A 13,151-nucleotide genomic window follows, 5' to 3' on the forward strand; every position below is an offset into this window, starting at 1 on the left:
GCTTGGTTAAGCCTCAACTTGATCTGCTAGGCTTCATTGACTCCTCAATGGGAGACCTTACCCTTTAGGAGAAGAGGATGAGGGAGGAAGAGGAGGGGAGGTTGGCTTGTAAAATGACTAAAAAAAAATTAAAAAAGAAATCCCAAAGAATCACACTTGTGGAAAAAGCCATTCTGTTTGAGCCCAAATATATGAGACTTCCAGAAGAGCTTCTTTTCAGGTAGCTGGGAATTCCTGCCTTTTCCTCAATAGTCGTCAGGACGTCATTGATGTCTGCCCCTCCGTCTCCTGCATCTCAGATGCAGCATGTGCGACCCAGTGATAGCTGAGTGCATATAGGAAGTCAAAAGATGGAGCTCGAATTGAAGCCAGGCCTCCGGCAGGCATCGCTTTGGGTTTTCCAGTAACACTGCCTTCCTCCACGGAAGTTACGCTGCCATGCACATAAATGAGAATAAGAACATCTCTGCCCCGTTCCTTTCAGCAGCTCAGCTCTGCAAGGATGCAGCGGCCATCTGTTTCCCCTGCAACTCTTGCCATAAATCTGCTTTTAAAACACATTCTCTTATAATGCTGTCAATGGCCCTTGCATTAAAAATGAGGGAAATATGGAAACATGCACTGAAATATTCAGCAACAAATGGCTTCTTTATTGCATAAAAGCTCTCCTATGTCTCAAAGGTGGCGAGAAATAGAATAATTTATCAAAAATGAGAGTATTATTGCTGGGAAAAGCTCTACTTCAACCTCAGTTTTCTTCGGGATTAAACCAGACCACGACAGTCCACTGGGGGTGTTCAGAAATGTGTAAGTCAAGTATTTAAAAGCTTTAAGTGGGAGATGCATGCTGATCCTGCAGTGTTGGGAAAGACAGAACACACTGTTGTTTTCATCTCTGGAGGGTCAGTTCTTGTGTCCAGAAAGGAAAAGTAAAGATCATAATTTTTCAATGACCAAGACAGGGATTTGAAATGCAATGTCAGGACCTGCTGACTTCCAAAGGCTCTGGCTTCTGGGTGGCATCCAGTCTCAGGGAAACAGTCTGCAAAACAAATACTGTCTTGAGAAAACTTCACCCTGCTGTCCTTTCTGGCCTTGTTTTGCAAGGAGATGAATGGAGCCCTCAAAGGAAAACTGAAACTCTGGAGTTCAAAAGGAAGCAAATTGTCTTCTGAGTTCGCCAAAAAAATAGTTCCGACTAATATGCAGTGGAGATTTATGGCCAGCTTTCAGAGGCCGAAAATGTGAGCCAACGTGTTTCTCATGAGTGTGACATTGGATATGACTTGATTTTTTTTGTTTGTTTGTTGTTAACTTGGGGTCATCCCATAAATCATATCACAGGAGACTATCAGAGCAGAGAGTTGGTCATTACGTTGTCTTTTATACCAGCTGCTGCAGAACGGTTTTAATAGAGTAGAACACCCCAGATTAGTGTTATAACCCATGGAGTCTAAGGTCCTAGGTAAGGGAAGAGAAAAGGGAAGGGAATTCACTTTTCTTTCTTATGTGTCTTCTTTCTTGCTACTGTGTATATGTATGCAGATGCATGTACATGTTTGAGCACATACACCTGCATGCATGTACGTGTGGTTGCCAGAGCCAGCCTTCAGAGCTTTCTCGGTCATGCTCCATTCTGTTTTGTGAGATAATGTTCCCCCCAGAGCTCAGCCACTCCATTAGTATGGCTGCCCTGCAAATGCCAGGGATCTGCCAGTCTCTGCTTCCCCAATGCTAGGATTACAAACTCCCATTGCTAAGCCTAGAGTTTTTACAAACTGCTTCCAGGGATTGAACTCGGATCCTTACTCCCTATCTCCCCAGCCCTGCACTCACGGCTGTATGAACTTCCACGGAAGGTATGCAAAAGTGATTATTTCATATTCCCTATACTTCATCAAGGCTTTACAGAAGAGCTATCTAAAATTGTGGTAACAGAAGGGAAAAATTGCAAATAGCTATCCTTCCTTTTGTATTTTCATTTCTTTATCAATACCCATGTCTTCTTTGCAGTTTCATTTTTCATTCACACCCTCCTACTCTGCTATAGGAATCTGTGCTTGAAACTGGACACTAAAACCATTATATCTGTCTTTTATCTGGGATAGAGGAGAACAAGAGTTGGGCAGCAAAAGACCCTGGGGTGGAAGCAAAGAGCTGGCGGGGAGGAAGCCTGGCTCGAGGACAGGACCCTCAGGACTGACTTGTTGGCAGGCTATCTGGTCAGCTCTATCCTTGGATGTCTGCACTGGAGCTGTAATAACAGGCAGCTCATCTGTGCCAGGATCTCTGTATCATCTCCGTTAGCCCTTGCACAATCCAAGAAACAGGCACCACCACCATCTCAGTTTTATTGAGGGGGGACGAGTATCCCCAAATGGGTTGCATTCCCACAGCCATATGTCATCCAAGTAACTGATCCAAGTTCTATCTCATGCCAGAGTTCCACTTCAGACCTCACTGACCCTCCATCAGCCCACTAGCTGTAACTTCCTACTTACTTTTATCTCCTTCTGAAGGTTATCAAGACATCAGGAACCTCTTGCATGCATCTTCCCTGTTCTTTATAAACTATTACAAAACAAAGTAGTTGTTCCTGAACCAAGGCTCGTGAAACCCCGATTCTTACTTCTCTGTAGTCACCAACTTGCTCTACTACCGTAACTCTGGGACATCGGGCCTGTTTTCTCATCTATAAGATGAGAAAGTTGGGCTAAATGGTGGTGTCTAGAATGATTTGGCTTCTGGCTTTGGGTGGCTTCTCAGCATCTAGGAGGAGCTCTGAAACATAGACCCTGGAAAGTGTCCATCCGGGACCTGAGAGGCATGATAGTGACCCCTACGAAGGCAGCTACTTCATTTCTGAGTTCCACACCAGAACACCTACAGCCACAGTCACTGGGTGATAACGTATTGCAACACTGAACCTGCTCCAGGATTCAATGCTATTGAAGTATGATAAGCGGCCAGGCCTGCCCAGTCCTGGTGGAAGGTGATACCGGTCTGGTGTGACTCGAATGTTCCCCATCAGTGTTCAGGAACCAGAAGCTTGCTCCTGACACTGCTGAAGTAGTAAGACATTTAGAGAGCTGGATAGATGACGGGCTGCTATTTTTGGGAGGGAGTAATACGTCCTCCCAGGCTTACGTGCATTCCCAACAGAGGAGCTTTTTCTAGGAAAGCAAGCCTGCCTCTTGTCTTCTGCTTTCTGCATGAACCCAGGAATCCTTCCATGCAGACTGCATGATTATCCATCTCACATGGAATCATGCTATACTCCAGACGTCCTCACCTGCAGCTTCCTGATCTTGGACTTTCAGCCTCCAGTGTGAGCCAAACAAGCATCTTTTCTTTATAAGACATCAGCCTCAGTTAGTTTCTTCTAGCAATGCAAAATGAATTCAGACATAGGGTGGGACACAACAAAACTTTATTTGTATTTTCCTCGCTCTCTTTTGTGACCCAGTTCCTGAACTTCTTTGTACCAAGCTCCAGTAAGCAAAAATAAACCTGAGAATGGTGTCTTTGTCCTATTATGAAAACATTCACAGGGGTATCTGATTTGTATATTACAAACATTTGCATATTGCCTGTTATTAAGTGGTATAAAATCCCCTTTGAAGTAAGATATTCTTTCAGTTCAGTGTGTATTCCCAATCAGAGCAAAGGTAGGCCACACACAAGAAGTATGTTTTTACATCCTTCCCACATTAGAAGAGAGAAAACACAATTAAGCAAATTTGCTATGGGGAAAAGCCTGGCTTTTCTTGCCTCTAATGGGGATAGAGCCTTGTGCAAAAGATGTGCCAAGTTATATGTGATGCTTAAACTCTTCTAAGTGCTGAATAATTCATGCTTGTTTTCCTTCCATTATTTTCCACTCTCTTGTCTCCTTTCTCCGTTCCATACTGATCTATGTTGTCCTCTCTGGAATTAGGAGATCTTCAGCTGTTTACATAATCAGGATTTAAGTCTAGCTTGGGGGGAAGTTAGGTCAAAAAAGTAAATTACAATAAGGAAAGGAAAAGCATTGTTTGTCTAGGGGTAGCATACTACCCTTCAGTCTTCACAGCCTCAAGAGCATCTGTTAAAGGCTTTTTGGTGGACTCATGAAAATGGAGGTGGCTGGTGAATATTTATAAAGCTGGATAAAGGGAAAGCAAACTGAAAACGACACCAGTCCCCTCTCTGGAAAGAAACCATTGTGCACAACACTTTACCCCAAACACTTGGATTTCTGCCCTTCTGTACTCATCTTCTCTGCTTCATGTTATTTTGGTGCTGGAGAACTGACCCCAGCACAGCCTAAGGGGGGATTTCTAGGGGGACAGTTAAGCATCTTTGTACGTGGCAGATCTTATGTCTGGAATAGATGCTTTAACCCTCTGCCTCTCCTGCCCATCTGCCACTATCCTGCCTACCTGAAGCAAAAGCAGCCGTGGATTCCGTAAACCATTATTTCGTAAGAACTGGAAAGATGAGGGCCACACTGTGAGCTGTCATTCGCTGTGTCTTTCTAAATTGTAAAATAGCATGTGAAGGGTGTGCACAGGGGGAGGGGAAATGTGCAGGAAGACAGATTTGGGGGAACTTCCAGGATGAGGGGCAAGCAGGCTGGACAGGCATGAAGAATGACAGCTACTACAGAGGATTGTCATTTGTTCTTGACAACAGTTAGAGCAATCAGAGAGCAAATGAAAGCACAGGTTCCTTGGCACACATCCAGAAATCTTGAATTGGCTCATATGGGGTTGGTCTCAGATAATTTGATGCAGAGAGACTAGGTCTAGAAAAACAAAAGCGATGGCCTAGCTTCCAGAAAGGTTAAGTCCGGGAGGAGTAAGCTAGAGGAAAGGTAAGACATAGAAGTCAAATTTAGATTTCAGTCTAGGCAACATTCTTCCTTAATCTTTATGAGTACTTTTCCTTTAAATTAGAAAGTTAATAGTAGGTGCTATATAGCGAGTTCTTGCTTAGAACAAGGCGAGGCAACTCATGATAGCCCTGTAAGGGAGATATATAATCCCCACTAACATGCGAGGAAACTGAGGCACAGCCTGAGTATATAGATTGTCAAAAAGACCATACCACTAATCAGTGTTGGAATTGGGATTTGAACCCGGGAATCTGAATGTGTAAAGTTAGGGGAATTCAGCAAGGAAGCACACAGGAAATACTTAGTTGTTGCTTAACATAGAGAGCCTCAAGGTCTGTGTCCTTCTTTCATGGTCTTGCTGAGACACGAGTAGCTGCTGACCTGTGTAGTCAACAGCCTTCCATGGTAGAAGTCTACTATAACTGCTGGAAGGCCAGGGTGGTGATAAGAAGACTAAGAACATTCCTTGCCTCAGTTTCCTTACTTCCAAAATAAAAGCAGCAATGTAAGTCCTGGGATCAGAGTATGTGATATTCTAAGGAGAGAATGCATTAGAACGAATAGTATTCTCAAATACTACATTCTCTATAAATGACCTTCCCTAATTTCAAGACCTGTGGTTCAAGTCATTATACAGAGCAGCGGAGACTGCCTTCTCTACACACTCTTCCCCTTCCTTTCTTTTACTGACTCCCAATCATGTCAGGAAAAATAAAAATGTACTCTAATTGATTTTCAAATGGTGGCTTAGTCTTCTTTCTTAATGGATTATTCTTTCATGGCTGGAAAAAATTGAGATATTTGGTAAGAGTGCTGAGGTTGCTATTCAGGAACAAAAACAAAAACTTCATCCCAATAGCTCAGGTAGTTTGGTAGTATGTGAGGTACTGCATGACATTCCAGAATTTTCCATATAGTCCAGAAAGTGAGATTCTATCCAGCAAATATTTGCAGTCAATAGTTCAGACTTCAAAGGAGAGGCCACATCCAGATACCTGTCCCTTGATACAGTAAACACATTCAGCCACAAAGTTGCTCATTTGTAGCTTAAATATTTTCTAACATCTTTAACTAACATATACTGGGTGTTTTGGAGCAGTCAATGGACATTTGTCGACCTCTGCTTGTAGCATGTGATGCTTAATGGAGAACATGTATTGAAGGAAATCAATCAGATCCACGGGTAGGAACACAATGAGAGCCCTTAGTTTAGAGTAAACATCAAAGCAAAAAAGACAGGCACTTACTTTCTCTAAGTTACTTATGTCTTTTTCTAGGAGTATTGCTTGCCTATGAAAGAGAATTTGCAATCAATCAATCAATCAATATTTTATGGTGAGTCGGCATATCCACCCACATAAAATGCTTATTTATTTCCTTCTGGGTAAAAACAAAAAAGACAATACTCCCTCTAGAAAGCAGCCCTAGGAAGAACTCAACTTTTTCATTTTTCTTTCCTTTCTTCTTTCTTTCTCTTTCTTTCTTTCTTCCTTCCTTCCTTCCTTCCTTTTTAAATCAATCTTTCCCACTTTCCTCTAACAATATGTAGAGGCCACATTTGTCATCTTCGTCTTGTCAGGTTGGAAAGCCTCTAATTTGGCATTTTCTTTAGAGGAGAGGGGTTGAGTGCAGGCCCGTGGGATTTAGTTCACTCTATTTTTTTGCTCTCAGTAGTAGCATGAGAGAGATGCAATTTAATCAGAGGAAATACTGTGTATGGTGGAGTAATCTTTTTGTGCACTGTGAAGATGTGCTTTTGCCAAGGTCCCTTTTGATTGGTCTAATAAGGAGCTGAATGGCCAATAAGGTAGTAAGGAAGGAATAGGCAGATCTTCCAGGGAGAAGGGGAAAAAGGAACTCTAGACCTGTGAGAGACACCAGTGAGACATGAAACACAGAATGGAAGAAAGGTAAAAAGCCACATGGTGGAGTATAGATGAATAGAAATGGGTTAACTGGAGTTATAAGAGCTAGTTGGGAACAAGCCTAAGCTAAAGGTCAAGTTTACATAATTAATAAGTCTCCATGTCATTATTTGGGGGCTGGTGGTCCTGATGAGAAAGTACTACTATAATTGTAGGCTGGGGAACTTGATAGGTGCTGGGAGACAGAACTGGAAGAAGTGGGATTGTAATTTTGCTCTTCTGAATCCCTGAGGGAACTGGGCATCCTTCTGCTAGAGGGACAGGGGTAAAGAGAGACCAGAGGTTATAGGAAAGCAAGACAAGGAAGGCTTGTATTTTGACTTTGTTGGTTAGCCAGAAGAAACTAAAACAAGGAGCAGGAAGAATTAAGTCTAGGCAGAATGTCTGGCTGCAGTTTCATGGCCAATGTTATTTCATTAAGAAGGCAGAATTTGAGAGTTTATCATGGATGTGCACCTCATTGTTTCGCCTTGGTAAAGTATCTTGCATATCACCTGCACCTTCCAGATAAAGACACCAAAGCCCAGAGACACACTGGCCCAGTTGTAAGTCCTCTTCACTAGCAAGCCAGGATCTTCCCATGACATCATACCCTCTGTAAATGCCTTCTATCCAGAGCGTCATCAGTCATTCAAAACGGTGGTCTAAGGTCTATATTCCCACCCTCACTCATTTGTTTTTGCTTCAGGCCTTCATTTCTGAAAGACACCCCTGGAGATGAGTTTTAGAGTTACAAAGCAAAATCTTGATTTCTTCCACGTGAAAAGGCTGGGACTACACTGGTCTTGTTTTAATCCCAGCATTCTGTGCTTCTGAAATCTGGTACTACATTGGTTCATGCTGCATTTTTTTTTCAAGTCCTCCAAAAAAAAAAATCCCAGTGATTATGATGAATGGTGTTCATGCCAAAATCATTAGAGTTTGAAAACATAGCGATATTTTAGCTCTTTTGGAGGCCAAAAGAGAACTTTGATATTTTTTGCAAGTGTGAAAAATCTTTCAGCTGTGCCAAATTAACTCAAAACATCTGAGTGTCCTGCCTCAAAGTGAGACATGTTTCTGTGAGCCTTTGTCCTCTAAAGGGGCTCTGTTTTCCTAGATGCTGTAGCTGGAGGTTGGGAAACTGTAGAAAGGCCTAGCAGACATTTTCTGGGTGGGCTGAGAGCCAAACTATTGTTCTTGCTGTGTCTCAATAAAGAAAGGAGAAGTGTTTACTGAGTATCCCTGGAATCTGCCAATTAGCCTGGAATTTGAGGGATTTTCCTGCTGAACCTTGTGGTAGCCATGAAAAAGCTAGAGGCACAGGTGAAAAGGTTTAACCCTTCATTGGACAGTAGCTAGCTCAGAGACCCAGCTTTGGCTGATAGCCTTCTAATCATCCCTGATGTCTCCCTAGGAAGCAGCTACCTTCCCCAAGCTGTGTTCCCTGCCTGACATGGGAGGTGACATAAAAGTGGGTTGGGCCCTCTGCACGGAACAGCCTGAAGGCACCATCCTTAGAGAGCAGGTCACCAGTCCAGACTCTCAGCCTCAACACTGACGGTGACCTCTTACTATTTCTGCGGGTGGTGAGCAGAATCTGTAGTTCACTCCTCTCAGGTGGTGTTTACGCAAATAATAGCTTGACAACCCCTGCTATATAATCCTCCGACCAAAATAAAATGTATATATCCAACAGAGAACAGCTATTCGGTGATTTGAAAGAAAATGGCCCCCATAGGGAGGGGCACTACTAGGAGGTGTGGCTTTGTTGGAGGAAAGGTGTCACGTTGGCGGTAGGCATCAAGGTGCGCTTTTCTCAAGCTAGGATCGGGTGGCACACAGTTCACTTCCTGTTGCCTGTGATCTCTCCATCACCATGTCTGCCTGCATACCGCCACGTCACGCCACAAGGACAACAGACTGAATCTCTGAAACCGTAAGCCGACCCCAATTACATGTTTTCCTTTATAAGAGTTGCTGTGGGCATGGTGTCTCTTCACAGCAGTAACAATCCTAAGGTAGACAAGCTATCACAACAGAATCCCGCTTCTTCTAGAACAAATAGAAAAGGAGTGGCCAGGTGCCTGGCTCCCACGGAGTTGCTGGAGGGGCAGGAAGAGAGCCCTTTTAGGATCTGACACTTGCTAGAACCAGGAGACCACAGGTATCAAAGAGATAATGGGAAAGTGGAAAGGAAAGTGAGAGAATGGTACTGGCTGGGTGGTGGTGGAGAAAGTCAGGAAGACAGCAGGTTCCAAACCTGACCTTGAGTGTGGGAAGACACAGACAGCTAACATTCTGGAAGGAGAGGCTCAGCTTTGTAGATCTGGTGTCTTACAGGCTGTGGCTGATGTGTTAACGAGGCATTTCACCAAGTAGCTGCCTTCCTGGACTTTGGTAGGGAAGGAGACATAGATAGTAATGATTTGGAAGCAGATGACTTTTTCTCTTGATAAGAGGTAAACGAGCAGAGAGGCAGTGACAAGATCTCAAGAGGAAAGGTATTCAGGCTTTCAAGAGCTGAGACAAACGAGAGGGGCAGAAACATATTGGGGTGATGAGCATTACGGGTCTGGGGTGGTTCAGGGACTCAATAGCCTGACTAGGAATAAAATTTAACAAATAAGAGGCTTTATTAAATACTGGTCAGGCCAGGACCATAGATACTGGCCAGGTCCATACCTGAGACTCGCGCTCTGAGTATGATTCTGAATTACATTACTTTCAGACTTTTGTCCAATCAGGGGCAAGCATGCATCGTGTCGTACTTCCTGTCTACGTGTGATCAAGCACTCATCCTGTGTAGTTAGGGTAACAAAGCTTGTTTACAGAAGCATGAAAAACATGTGGCTTATTATCTCGAGTTTTCTACAACAGTCCTCAGTGTTCCAAGTCATCTGTCCTAGGGGCAAGTGGCGCTTATGGGTTAGAGGTATTCTCATTTTGTAGATCTCCTAAGACCAGCAATTTAAAACATACCGTTGGCCTTCACTGTGAGAGAGCAAGAGAGGTGAGGAAGCTGAGCTGAAATCTAAAGATTAGGAGGAAGAGGCAACGAAGGACCAGGAAGGAGGACTTTCTGAAAGGGTTTCACAAAGGCCAGGCAAATGGTTGGTGCTGGCAGCCCGCCATTCTTTTCCCAGGGTTGGATCTGGGTTAGAATTCTGAGTTTCTGTCATCTCACCCACAGAATTTCATCTTCCAAGAACTGTATGTAGCCACCCGGTTTGGGGCTTGGTATCCTGCCCAACTCCAGACAGCCTGTAAGGAGAGCTGAGTGTGGCTGCCTTTAGCACCCAGCCTCGGTTGACAGAGGTCTTGGAGAATGGTGTGGGCGTGACAAGACAGCCTAATGCTGGCTTGCAAACTTCCCCTCGTGGCTTCCAATTACCAATTTTCTTATCTCTGGCTCTTAGCTAGCAGAAGGAAGCCAACATGTAATGAGCACAGGAGGTCAAGCCGTTGTTTGACCTGGTCCTGCAGAGAGGTAATGAAGCCTCAGCTGCGTTTGGCATATAGTAGAAGTACGAAGTGCCCATCTACTTACTCCTTGAGTTCACAGCCTGACTGTAAAAGCCCTGAAGCCTGTGATTATCAGGCTGGCCATAAATGGGACACACTGTGGCCTTGTTAGGGTAGGGACTGTGGGGAGTTTGGGTACATTCTTTTTTTCTTTAGAGCCCCCTATGAAAATATTTGGGGATTCAATGATGCTGGCTCGGCACTCCTCACCACAAGGCTACGCTTTCTTTTTCTTGAAGATGTGTGTGGTGGCATTTTTACCCTACTGGCCACAGACAGTTTCTCAGTAGCCCTCACAGAGCTGGTGGCCCACTCCTGCTAGCGGGACACAAACCAGATGGTGTCCCTATCTGAACAAGTAACCTCTTTCTCACACAGGCCGAGCTTCCCGGTTGCAGGGGAACTGGGGCTGGGGAATGTTGGTTCCTGGAAGCTCACAGGGAGTCCTCTAAAGCGGTGGGAATCTGTTTATTTAATTTCATTTTTTAAATATTTTCATAGAAATGAGGATACTGTTCATATTCAGGGCCCTGCTAGTTTCTCCCAGGTCAGAGGAGGTCACTAGGACAGAACTGGGGGGAAGCAGACCTTCTGCTCCCTTAGACAAGGACTGGGGAGTCAACTTACATTTCAGGTAGACACAATCTGGACAGGCCCTGCCCTCAGGCTAGGTGTGGAGTCAGAAATATCTCAGGCCGTCCCCATTCCTGGGACTAAGAAAGAAAAGCATCTCTTATCTGTTATTTAGATAAAGCAGAGATGTGGCCCTGGTTGACTCCAGTTCGGGTGTTGTCACCCAGCTCACAGGTCAGCTTGAGGAATCGCAGGCTTCAGCAGACATAGCTCTCTCTCAGCACTGCACAAAGCAGCCAGCACACTCTCCCAGGCCATACTCGGGCTTGGCCTGTGGTTGAGAGCAACTCATCACCTAGCTCCATGTGATGGGCCTGCAGACTCAGAGCTTCCAGTCCAGGAGCTTTGGGGAACAGCTGCCTGTGAGAGCAGACCATGGTCAAGCATCATGGCCTTCAGGGCACAACAGTCTAAGCCTTCCCTACTGCAAATATAACTGGGTCATAGCGTTGCCTCTGAGACAGGCCCACAGCTCACGATGCTCCCTAACTCTTAGTTTGCTTCTTGTCTACGGCCAATGCATAAATGTGGAATAGTTGACTGTATCAGGCAAGGGGCGGCATGTTGTTGTCTTCCTGTAGTTTGCTTTTTCACTGTCTGCTTTGCAAGGTGCCTCCCCATCTGAGGTTGCCTTGGACGTTTAGTCTTGCCCCACAGGTAGGTGGCAATGACTTCATGAGCTAGAGGAGACAGGCAGTGGGTATCTGATGCCACAGAAGCAGTGAAAGGTAAAGGAGAGATGTGTTTCGGAGGAGGGTGGTGTCTACAGGAAAGATTAGGCCGCTGTATCTTATCTGCTTTGAGGCCCCTGGGTTGGAGAGTCATGTATTGGGCTCTGAAGAATCAGAATCTAAGGCTGGGAAGATATGTGTGTACACCATGGGTCACAGCTAGGGCTGTGCGTCCATCTGCACTTACTGTTTCCCCTAACCCTAACAGCTGCCTGCTGTTGTGATCAGGGACAATTAAATGTAAGATTCTGAGCTGGGCCCTGGCTATGAAAATCGGGATCCTCCGTGTGCTGGCTTCCCAACTGTGAAATAGGCCTAAATAAAAATTCTTATCACAGATGGTCATGAACAGTAAGGGAGTTAATATTTGCATAGTCTAGTGTGTGATATATATGTTCTGTCTAAATAAGTACAAATCTTTGCTCCCAAGATGGACTTGGACACCTTGTGGAGTTAAGGGAGTGGTGAGACCATTAGCGGCTCCATCAGCCTAGAAGGCAACAATCAAACGCAAGCCAGCCGAGATGGCCAGCCTTGTTCTGATCACACAGGGTTATACTGGAATCAGTGTGTTCTGTTGTCCGCATTGTTTGTGCACTTTGAGAATCAGAGAAAGTCTTTAAAATCGTTTATTGTACTGGAAAAATCAAGTGAGCAAGAAAAGAGGCCCTTGGGGCACATGGCTGGCTTGGCCCAGGATGCATGGTTTATAGATCACACAAGGTCTCTGATGTAAAAGACGTTCAAGACCAACTAATTCATCCACCCTCTCTTCCACTGATAAGGATACCAGTGGTTACAGATGGAGACACTAGTTAATAAACTCAGAGGTTACCAGCTCTCTGGATTGTAATATCCTGTCGTCCAGAGTCCTGACTTTTAGAATTTTACTGGGTGTGTTTTTTCCTAACTTTGGGCTGTTACAGAACTAGCTCTAAAGATCTCAGTGGGTTCTGGTATCCCCGGGAAGTTGGGTCTCTTTTTGTCTGGACCACTGATGGTTTCTCACAGCAGAGAGCTCCTGGATTCTGATCTCCTCACCCTCCCCACAAGCTTGTTCCTCCTGGGAACTAAGGAGACTTGTCACAGTCTCGGAGCATCTTAGTTCAAAACAGCACTAATTTCAAAACATCCTGGGGATCACATAACTTCAGACAGGCCATAAACCTCACAACCCCTGGTCTGTCTGTAGCTCAGTGGGCTCAAGGCAAAGGCAGATAAGCAATAAGCTATTCTGGTTTCTTCAGCAGGTCAGTGCCTACCACACTTCCACCCATCCACTGTACACACACACACGCACACGTTACATACTCATACTTGTCTCTAAATTCTTACAGAGTTATTCAAATACTGGGGGAATACTGTTTCCTAATCTTTTTGAGAGCCCAGAGAGTTAAGAGACAGCTAACCTCCATATCCATTATCAGCGAAATGCTTATAGTATTCCTGCCCCACAGAAACTTGGGTCTCAGAGAAACAGAA

Source organism: Myodes glareolus, chromosome 15, assembly GCF_982192425.1.
Source record: "Myodes glareolus chromosome 15, mMyoGla1.1, whole genome shotgun sequence".
Taxonomy (NCBI): Eukaryota; Metazoa; Chordata; class Mammalia; order Rodentia; family Cricetidae; genus Myodes; species Myodes glareolus.